Source organism: Humulus lupulus, chromosome 7, assembly GCF_963169125.1.
Source record: "Humulus lupulus chromosome 7, drHumLupu1.1, whole genome shotgun sequence".
NCBI lineage: Eukaryota > Viridiplantae > Streptophyta > Magnoliopsida > Rosales > Cannabaceae > Humulus > Humulus lupulus.
This window is the reverse complement of record NC_084799.1, coordinates 42,064,629-42,076,219: the sequence shown is the minus strand read 5'-3', so window position 1 is coordinate 42,076,219 and position 11,591 is coordinate 42,064,629.

Here is an 11,591-nt window from a genome sequence, read left to right as displayed (position 1 = left end):
TGACCATTTTATTATTATATATATATCTATATCTTAACGAAAATTCTTGATTTTAACTGTTTTTAATTTTTTTATTATTAACTTTACCAGAATATTCGTATATTTAACGGTAGTTTGTAAATAGTTATACTTAACTAAAATAAAATAAATAATTAAAAAAATTAAAATAGTATAATTTTGAGATATTTTACAACAATAATTATTTAAAAATAAGAAATAATTAAACAAATTAAAATAGGATTTTTTTTAGATACTTTACAATGATAATTATTTAAATATAATATAAAATTAAACAAATTAAAATATGATATTTTTGAGATATTTTACAATCATAATTATTTAAAAATAATAAAATTATAAGATTATAACTTAAATAAAATTTAATTAAACTTAAACTCACTTATTAGAATAATATCATATTAAACATATAATGGCTGTGTTTGGTAAAATTTTTGTTTTTGAATTTTTTAAATATAAAAATAGAAATATTATTTTATTTTTGTTTTTTTATTTTTAAAAAATAAAAATATGTTTGGTAATTATTTTTGTTTTTTGTTTTTAAAAACAAAAAATAATAAATGCGTTTGATAACTTTTATTTTTATTTTTTGTTTAACAATATGAGATGTTGGTTTGAAGAAGAGAAGAAAAAAAAAGTTGAAAACTGTTTAAAAAAAATTTGAAAGTGAAAAAATTCTATTTTCAAAATTTAATAAATTTTAATTAAAATTAAAAAAAATAATAAATAAAAATAGAGTTACCAAACACATTTTATGTTTAATTGTCAAATTTTAATTAATTAAATAAAAAACTATTTTTTTAAGTGTTACCAAACATCACCAATATAATCTACTGTCAATTAGCAACAAATTGTTTTTTTAAAAAATCTAGCAAGAAATACTTAAATTTAAAATCTACGCATAATATTTAATATTACTTTAAACATATAATATTTAATCTCTTGTTGTCACTCTCAAATTCAAAAACTAGAACAAACATAAACAAATAAAAATAAATAAATTATTTAATTAAAACAATATATTTATTTAAAATTTATATGATATTTATATAAATTTAATAAAAATAATTAATAAGTTTTATAGATAAAACTAAACAAACGTGTATATTGCACGTTGGATAATGATTTGATTGATTTTTATATAATAAAATTAAAACAATTAAAGTCAAAATCTAGATTCGAAGAAAAAGAAGATATATGAATTACTTTTCTAATTATTATTTTGGAGAAAAATAATGGATGGGGTATTCACCATAATTTGCAAATCGTTAAGCTAAGGCACTATAATTTTTCTTCATATGGTAGCTTTGATAAGAGATTATCTAAAGGTACATTTGGTTAGAGTAATGAAAATGAGAATAAGAATATGAGTAGGAATAAAAATTGAATATAACAAAATTTAATTTTTGTTATTGTGTATTGTAATGGTATTTTCTTTCATATTTGGAAGAAATAATCATTCTACTATATTGGAGGAAAATTAATTCCATTAGAATAACATTCTAATAATTTATATTACAACCAAACAAAAGAATTGCATAAAAAAGGATTACTTTCCTTTTCATTCTATTACCCCCAACTAAACTTACAAAGATACAAAATATCTAATAACTTGACTAATCCAACTGAATTTGACTTTTCTTATGAGCAAGTTGAAAGAAGAAGATCTCCATTACTTATATGTATATATAAATAAATATATAAATTTGATTTTCCCCTATTATGTGTATTTATTAATTTTATTTTACCCTCTTGACACTTTTTATTTAATTTCGAAATATGGGGTTTGTTAGATTTATTTAACTTGAAAAGTAAGCTAAATCAAACAAGGGACACTATTACAAAAAGAACTTTTTGTGTCATTTGTAGAGACATAGAAATATAGAAGTTTGTATGTCGATGCTTAAAATTCATGCGTTTTGATTTTTTTTTTTTTTTTTTTTTGTGTTGACTAAAAATTGACACAAAAAAATATTTAGGTTTTGTTGTTGGCTAGAAGCCGACACCTAAAGTGGTTTAGGCATCGACTACTATACACTTATGTAAAAAAAACAACTTAAACCCTCGAAAGCCCCCCGTCCCTAAAAAAAAACCTAATCAGTTTGTCTTCTCGCAGTTAGTCTAAGCTGCACACTCACACTTCTCTTTTTCAATCTTTCTCTTCTTCTCTCTTTTTCTTATTTCTTTTAAAAACAAACACCCAACCCTTCTTTGTACAACATCCAATCCATGAGGAAAGAAGGGCAACGTTGGACGAGCGACTTTTTGACCATGGGAGACATGGAAGTCGTGGATGATCAGCATAAGGCAAGGGGAATCATGAGTGCAAAGTCGTGGGCTACTCTTACTCTTTCTCTTTGTGTGATCAACGTATAATATATGTTGGTCACGAGTCTGTGGGTTATTTAAGGTTCGTGTCTGTGGTCAAGGGTTTTCTTTTTCATTTCTTATTTCGATTTCATTGTTGCTTTTATTATGTTTATTGAAAGTGATTTGTCAGATTTGTTTGGATGATTTTGTTTATTAGAATTGATTTACTTTTATTTGAGATTTGTTTCTGTTTTGGTGTTTTGGTGGTTGTGAGTCTTGATCGTTTATGTATAAGTGACTACTAAAATCCATCACCAATACTCTTTTGTGACCGTTTTAATAATAACCTAATTTGTTAGTTAATTTTTAAAAAAAAAAACAAAAATATTCTCACTTAAAAAATATTAATATATTTATTTTTATAAATTATTTATAAGATATTATAAATATATTGATATACAAACAATGACATATATATTTTTTATTTTTAATTTTGAATTTTATTTTTTAAATCTTTAGTTTTTGCTAATCAATTTTATAAATTATATTTATAAAAATATATTAATGCATTTTAATAACTTTGACTAAAAGCGTGCATAAATTATTTTTAGAAACTGAAAGTTAACCAAAGTGGTAATTTTCTATATTAATTATATTACTTTTTAGCATCAATAATCTAAAGTATTAATTAATTTACTCGTTAACATACGACTATTTTATACATAATCTAGATCGATTAATGTCCAGATGAATAAAAGTGAAAAAAAGCTTAGTATTTAATATCTCTTTTATTCAGCAATCTTTTTTTGGAATTAATAATGCTTACGGTATTTAAGGATCAGAAGAGTGTACTGTATATGGATGCAAATATAAACATGTACTGTAAAAGAGTTGGTATGAAACGCGTGCCAAAAGTCTTTGAACCAATACATATAATGTGTTCAATTACTAAATTAAGATCACTCTGCATGGCACAAATAAATGATACCAAATAAAATAGGATATAGTTTGGCTGTTTATACATATCTAGAAATATATTCTTCTTCAAGATTCAATAGAGTAAATTACCTAGATATGCCTATGCCCATCACCCTATAGGTGGAGTAGTGTTGGGGTCTTGGGACTTTTTTTGAGGTTTAAATCCCTATTGTATACATTATTATGTATATTATATTACGTAGTGTGATTTATGTTGGGCTATGTTTGTTGTCTTCTTGTTTTAGTCTCTTCTTTGTGAGTTACTCGACATTTAATATTAGAGAGAAAGATCAAATATTTAGAGTTTGTAGTTACCTGAACTATATCTACTTACGGATAAAATTAAGCATATGATAACATGTTTTGTATTGTATTATAACATTTTATATCATAATTTTTTTTAGAAAAAAACCTAAATATATAATCACTATATAGTGGAATACTAATATGGAGCCTACGTGGAGTAATTTTGGTCCACATCAACATTCCAAAAACAAATAATATGATTTGCAGATCTTAAAATCCTAGCACACAGCTCAACGCTATGATTGGCTAAAATTTGACGGTTGAGGATCATTTCCCAAAACAAGAGTAGTTGGCCAATGTACTCTACCATGTTTCGTTATCTATGGTCAGTATTTAGTGCTGGTTATATCAAACATGTTGGCCCATTTTTCCTTTTCTCTTTTTTCCCCTACGTTCGTGATTCATGGGGTATGATGGAACTGGCTGTGAGAAGGTAAGTTAAAACCCCAAAAAAATCTCACCAAAAAGAGGAGAAAATCGTTGCACTCTTAGCTATTGCCCTTGTTGATCTTCAAAATAATGAGCACTATATTGTTTTTTTTTTTCTAATGCTTTTGGAGTGTTTGTTGCATTAAACGAGCAATGAATATGGTTGATATCATTGAATAGAGTGGGAATCATTCGGTTATTTGTTACCATCTCTCCCAAGTACTGTGGTTTAACCCTTCCATACTCTTATGTTTCCATCTGAATATACATACATGTATGTCACAAACGTACGCGAACGACGTAATTTATGACGATAAAGGGTGTAAAAGTGAGCTTCGGCTTGATTAATTATTAATTATTAATTATCATTATTTTTAAATAATAATTTAGAGAGACTTATTGGCATGTCAGTCATATACTCATGCCTAAAGATATTACCTTATAAATAACATTTTTTTTAGAATTGCTAAAGGAATCCTGTGGTGCTAAAGGCCGCAACTATATGACGTGCTATTATTAGGACAATTCAATATTGAGTCTCACACATTTTAATTTAATAAATATTGTAGGATATCGCTAATTAATCATTTCATGTGATGCTGGACATTTTAAGGTACCAAATAACAACACTCGCATATATAAGCAATCGATATCAATTAGATCTATCTTGTTTATTGTTTTGTAGTATCCCGAATATTTTATGTAACAAATGGTCATTTTCTTCCTATTTCATGTATATATAAAGGATAATCGGGTGCACCCTGAAAATATACCTATTCGTGGGATCATTTATATTTTCAGCATTTGAAAAAATTATAACTAAATATTTTATATGACAGTGTATATTGTAGTTATATGAGATATTTTATAATTTTTTCCAAAGATTCTGAATAATTTATTGTGTAGAGAAAACATAATTTAACCAAATTATTTTACACGCAACAACTTAAATAGTTTGAATCCTAATAATTTATGGGAGTTATAATTTGGATTATAATTCCTCTGTGTGCTGAAAACAAAATAATCTCACCAGTAGATCCATTTTCAAGTATTGCACTGAAAAATTACCCATATATGTCGATATATGTATTCATAATGCTTTTAAAAATCAGGCTTGGCATATTGGCATACACAATACTATAATTTAATGCAATTAATTTGTCATATTCTTTATTATCATTATTACTTTTTATTGCTAGCTCTTATGGTTATTTTTCTGTGATTATTTTTTTTCCTACTGTTTTATATGCAAAATTTCTTTTAGCAGACGAACCATATATTAAAACTATATCAGCAATAAAAAGAAGATGTAGCTAGGTGATATTGTAGTGTAGTGTATAGTTAGGTAGTACCCATCATCGATTGTTTTAACTTTTTATTTGATTATTATTAATATTCTATTTGGGTGTGAAAACATTACAGTAAATTACATTATATACTTAACTATAGTTTATATATTTCGGTGGAAACATCAATCAATAATACAGTTAGAGATTCAGATGTATCCTATAATGTATATATATATATATAACTAAGATATTTTTCCTATAATTATGATATGGTTCCTTATAATTTAATAAATTTTATCAATATGACCAAACTGTCATCAATTATATGTAATTAAGTAATTACATTTAAATTTAAAATCCATATAATTGATGGCAGTTTGGTCATAATAATAAAAAAATTTGACGAAATTTGGCACCAAAGTATCAAATATGTATGATTTTAAATTACATAGTACCAGATGAACATTATTGAAAACATAAAGTATCAAGTTTGTATTACGATAAAACACAATGTACTAATTAAAAGAGTATTACCCTACTTTCATTCAAGATTTTAATTAAATCACTTTATAATATATTTTTGCCAATATTGTATGAAATCCAATAATAAGAATGAAAGTTGGCCCCCTTATCTATTAGCACCAAGACTACTAGTTTTGGCCGCATGCTTATGTCTTACTCTTCCAATATCACTTATAAATAAATATTTATATCGGTGGGTTTCACTGTTCCTTGAGAAAACAATCTTTCAAATTATGAAACACTAATATTTCACGGTTACAAATGATCTTCGTGTCTCCTTCTTCAAAACTTATAATATTAATTTTCTTATCAATATATAAATATAAAACATTATTAATACGTATTATATAATGTTCACTTTTTTTTTTGTCAAACGTATCTTTTATTTAAATAAACAATATGCAAAACTCAATAATATAAATTCTACATATTATCATAAGTAACTAAAGATTGCCTGAGTTTTAAAAGACTTGATGCTGGCATCATGATATGATGTGCTAGTAATGTTCATAAATATTTAATTAACAAAACCACTATTGGATGTGCCCTTATTATATTTAACCTAATTTTTCATTAAAAAAGTACATGAATTAATAAACCAATTAATTAATCCTTTACCTTTGACATTATTGGTATATTATTCCACCGGGTGTAAATTATAAAAGAATAGCCTCGTACGAATGATAACATCTAGAAAAATAAAATAAAATCTTGTATACATATTTATTACCACTTGGCCTCCCATAATTATTTTTAATATTATCTTTAGCTAGAAAAGTGACGAGAGACCCCACACACTAATTAAAAAAGAAAAAGGAATTAGCTATGGTAAAATCAGTAAGACATGTCATATGAGTGTGAAATGAAGTATATCGTATAGAAAAAAAATAAACTTGGATAATTAATTAATGAACCATTTTTCTTAATTTGTGGTGTACCAAAGAGTAAAACAAAACTAGTAGTAATGTACTAATTTAGCTTGTTTATTATTTCTTCAATTTGCTTTTGTTAAAGTCATTGAACTTATCCCCCTTGACGAGACAATAAAGAAACTAGAATTATCTTTTAATAATTGAGATTGCTGATTGGGAGCCAAAAAAAAAAAATGAGGAAACTAATAAGGTGATAATGACACAGAGTTGAGTTGAATTAGCTAGTGGTGATTGATGATCATTATACATTATTAATGAGCCATTTAGTAATATATATATATATATATATATTTTTATTTTTTTTTTGTGGGAGCCTAGTTTCCATTTCCATATATACACAGGGAGTGATTGATATTAGAGACCCATATTTTTACACACAAAAGTACGCATGCGCAAATAATTATTTAGAATGAAACCATATCATTTTTAATGAATAATTAATAATATTATCAAGTTATTGTGTGCATATTTTGTATGTAAATATTACGTGTCTCATTCACTATCCACAAACCACACTTTTTTTTTTACTGGTTGGGCCATTCGAGCCTTATAAAATATTTGGTTATTTTACTTAAATTCTATTGAGATAATTTATGCTATGTATATATGTAAATGAACAGTTAATGTTGTGCATACGACAATTTACCTGATGATCATGGGTAAGTAATATGATGAGAATAATATTATAAGAAGAGTAAATTGAGAACGGGTCAGAAATCCATCTTATTAATTTAGTCTTAAAGAATACCAAAGGTTACAATTTTATTTTTTTTTCTTAAATAAAAAATATTATTATATAAATCACGTCACGCCTAAAATTATAACATTTGTATGATATCTTCTTCTTCTCCATGTGTTGGAAATTGGTCTAAATTTAGTTTCACGTAAGAAAAATTAGTCAAAATGCTTTGCTCACGCTTTGGCGCGCCACAACTATTAATGGAGTCTCATGGCCGGTATCACTTTTTTTTTCTTCTTCTTCTTCTATTTTTATTTATCTTATATTTTGTTACAACTATGTCATATAGACATTTAATATTATGCCAAATTGTAAAACAAAAAAATTAGAATAGCACACCAAACTATTTGACTATTTGATTTGAAAATTAAATAAATAAAACACACACAGAATCTACACTTCCTCTATAAATATATATAATTTGAAATTAGTGATAGAGATGATAAGTATAGAAAATCACAAGTATGTCTCATAGGGTGGTTATCTTTCTAATTATTTAAATTATCATTCGCATCTCTTTAATATTTTCCACATGACATGCAAATTTGGATTTTGGTTCCTTTATAAAAAAAATTAAATTAAATAAAAAAAAAAGATCTACTAATGAATACACAACTTAGTGGCTACCGCAGTGTTGTTTTCTTTTTCTTTTTTTTATTATTATTATTAATGTCGCTCAAGTGGTACTTAATTAAGAGACTGTTAGTCTAGTCTGTACTTATTTTTATCTTAATACGACATATTATTGATTAGGTTCGTAGAAAACAACGAAAAATATCAATATAAATATATAACTTTATATATATATATATATAGATATTAGAAATCAGCGAAAGCGAAACTTGTTAATCACAGTCGTCAAAAAGATATGGCCAGTCAATCACCACCGTTGATCTTATACGATGTCCCTTTCGCCAGTTGCGATCTCTTTTCCTCTGATGGTAACATTATAACATTTATGCAAGTTGCCCAATGAGCTGACAACATAGCTTTCATTTTAAACCGTTGGTTTCTTACCCAGCTCCATATTTATCTTTTTTTTCGCACGTGATATTTTGTCATTATTAGAAAAGTGTTAAAATAAAATAAGACCAAAAATAGTTTTTTTTTTAAGCAAAAAACCACAATAATAAATAAATGAACGATTTGTGCTTTAATTAATTATGCATTAAAGTAATTATAAATAATAAACCTGAAAAAAGAGCATGGCCGCACGCGGTGACCAATATGGCAATATGAAAATTCGATTAGGGTATTGGGTAGATGTCCAAACAATTTAGCACATGTCTCATTGCTTGATTCGATACTCTTTTGTCTTTTTATGGTCCAACCATGGGAATAACTCGTAATTTTTTGTTTAAACGCGGTAATAAATACGTTAATTAGTAATTTATGATATTTGTTTTGTTGTTTTTTTACGGGGACAATTTTTCTAGTTCATTTGTTTTGTTTTGTTTTATTATTTATCTGTTATCTTTCTGGTTTGATAAAATAATTTTTATATATTCTGTTTTATAAAATCGTTCAAATATAATCATAAATTTAATTTTAATGAATAAAAAATTGAATATAGAAAAGATAATATATTTGTTTTGAATTGTTAGTTTGCTGAATTATTTATGGTTTTAATATAATTTTTTTATTAAAATTAGGCTAAATGATCTATTTGAACAATTTTACCAAACATAGTATTTAAAAAATAATTTGTAAAAATATAAATTTCAAACAAGTAATGCTAAAAAATATATGTCCCAAAAATTATAAACCCTATTTTTTTTATTTGAGATTATGCTTTTTTTTGTTGGCACTGAATACTTATGAATTATTTTTGGTAATGATATTTAAAAATAAAATAAAATAAATGGGTATTGGTAGGGACGGCAATTTGTGTCATTGTGTCGTGTCGTGTCGTGGTGAGTTGGTGTGTCTAATTGGTCAACCCTAACCCGACCCGTTTATGTTTCATGTCAAAGAATCTTAACCCTAACCCGACCCATCGTATTCTCGTGTCGATTTGTTAGATTCACGTGTCGACCAAACCCATCCCACACTACTTGTAGATAGACATGAATAATATCACATATTTTATTTATTTTACATTTTTTATTGCAATCAATCTATTTTACTCATTTAACTAATACACTACATAAAAATAGATAAAGTTTATAATAAACAAAATTGATTAATTAAATAATTTATCACAAAATATCAACACAATATACAAATTTTTTATATCAATTAATAATCAAGTGTGGATTAGTTATGTTATATTGTATTAAGGAATTTTCATTCTACTTTAGATTTATCTTTTATGGAAATCAAATATATTTTAACTATAAATTAATAAATTTAATGATATATTGAACATAAACGTGTCAATTCGTGTCAATTTCGTGTCACGTGAGTTGATCCTAACCCGACCTAAAAAAATATCTTGTCAAACAAGTTTGACTCATTTTCGACTCGCACTTAATTTTGTTAACCCTAATCCGCAAAAATTATGTTATTTTCAAGTCATGTTGTCATGTCGAAACCCATTTTGTCACTCTTAGGTATTTGTTTGATCAAGAATATCAAAATGCTTTTATTACCATTTATTTTTTTCAATAATATATTTATATATTGAAAGTATGTATCTACTAATAATTTTTTGTTTTTATAGATTTTTTATTATTTTTTGTCCACTTTAACAAAGTTCATTATATATCTTTATTCTAAATGTGTATTTCATCTAAATGACTATGAATTTTGAAGAAAAAAAAAACTAACAAATGATCATTAATGTATTAATGAACTTATAAAAAGTACGAGGCCTAGTTTTATTGTTTTAATTATATATCTTTTTATTTCTCGTTACAACTATTATCTTGTCATATTCTTTTTTTTTTTTTTTTGGAATAGACTGTATCACAATTCAAGATTGAAAAACATGAGAGAATGAGAGAGACATCTTCCAACCAAGAAAACTCATTGTTTAGCCAATAAACTCACGAATTAAAATTGCGACCAACATGTGAGAGAGATGCCCCTCAAAGATTAGACAATAGAGTTTTAATATCAGTAAATATTATACTCAATTCATTATGATAAACATTTGTAGCTTAGAGCCAACACCAACAAAAGAGAAACTGAAGACACTTCACCAATCAGGAGTCCTATAGATTGGGCCAACTAGATAGAGCATCGACCTGAAATGTTGATAAGTTACCTGGAACACAAATCAAGACATATAACCATTAGATTTTTTTAAAACCAATGAAAGGAAGAAATACAAACCAATTCTAACCTAAGAGATAGACATTGATTTTTGTGATCAACGCCTAAATAAGTAACCTGGAATACCATGTGTTTCGTTATTGATTTCTTTCTAAAGCTTGACACTTAATTAAATTACTAAACTTAGTATCATATGGTAAAAATAATAGACAATTACATAATAATATATAATGTTAAATAAATTTATAGAAAATGAATCGAATATAACTATGAAAACGTTTCAATTAATCACCCAAAAATTACATTTATCATTCTAAGAGAAAGAAAAATTCTTAACCTAATAATTACAATAATTAATATAAAAGTTATAACTCAAATATGTTTTAAAGAAATACAATTAATTATATTGTGGGTAAATTCTTATTTGGTATCCCGTATTTTGTCGAAATACACACTTGGTACCATCTGTTTTTGATAATGATCACTTGATACCCTCGGTTTGTAAAAACTACCTAATTTGGTACCTTAGTGCATTTAAAATTTGAATATTCCCCCTATTTAAATATTTAATCAGATTATTGTATATCTTATTATATTTATTTAATAATAAAAAAATATTTAAAATAAATTATAAATTATAAAAATAGTTTAACATTTTTTTTCTCTCTCTCCCCTCACATGAGCATCCCCGCAGTCCCCTCTCTGACTACCTCGCAGGCAACCCCCGACCCCCCTGGGGACCTCCCCGCAGCCACCTCGACCTCCCCAAAGTCTTTACTTGATCCATGATGTGGGATGAATATGGGCAACCTGACCTCCCCGCAACCCCCCACTCCAGTCCCAAGCCTCCCC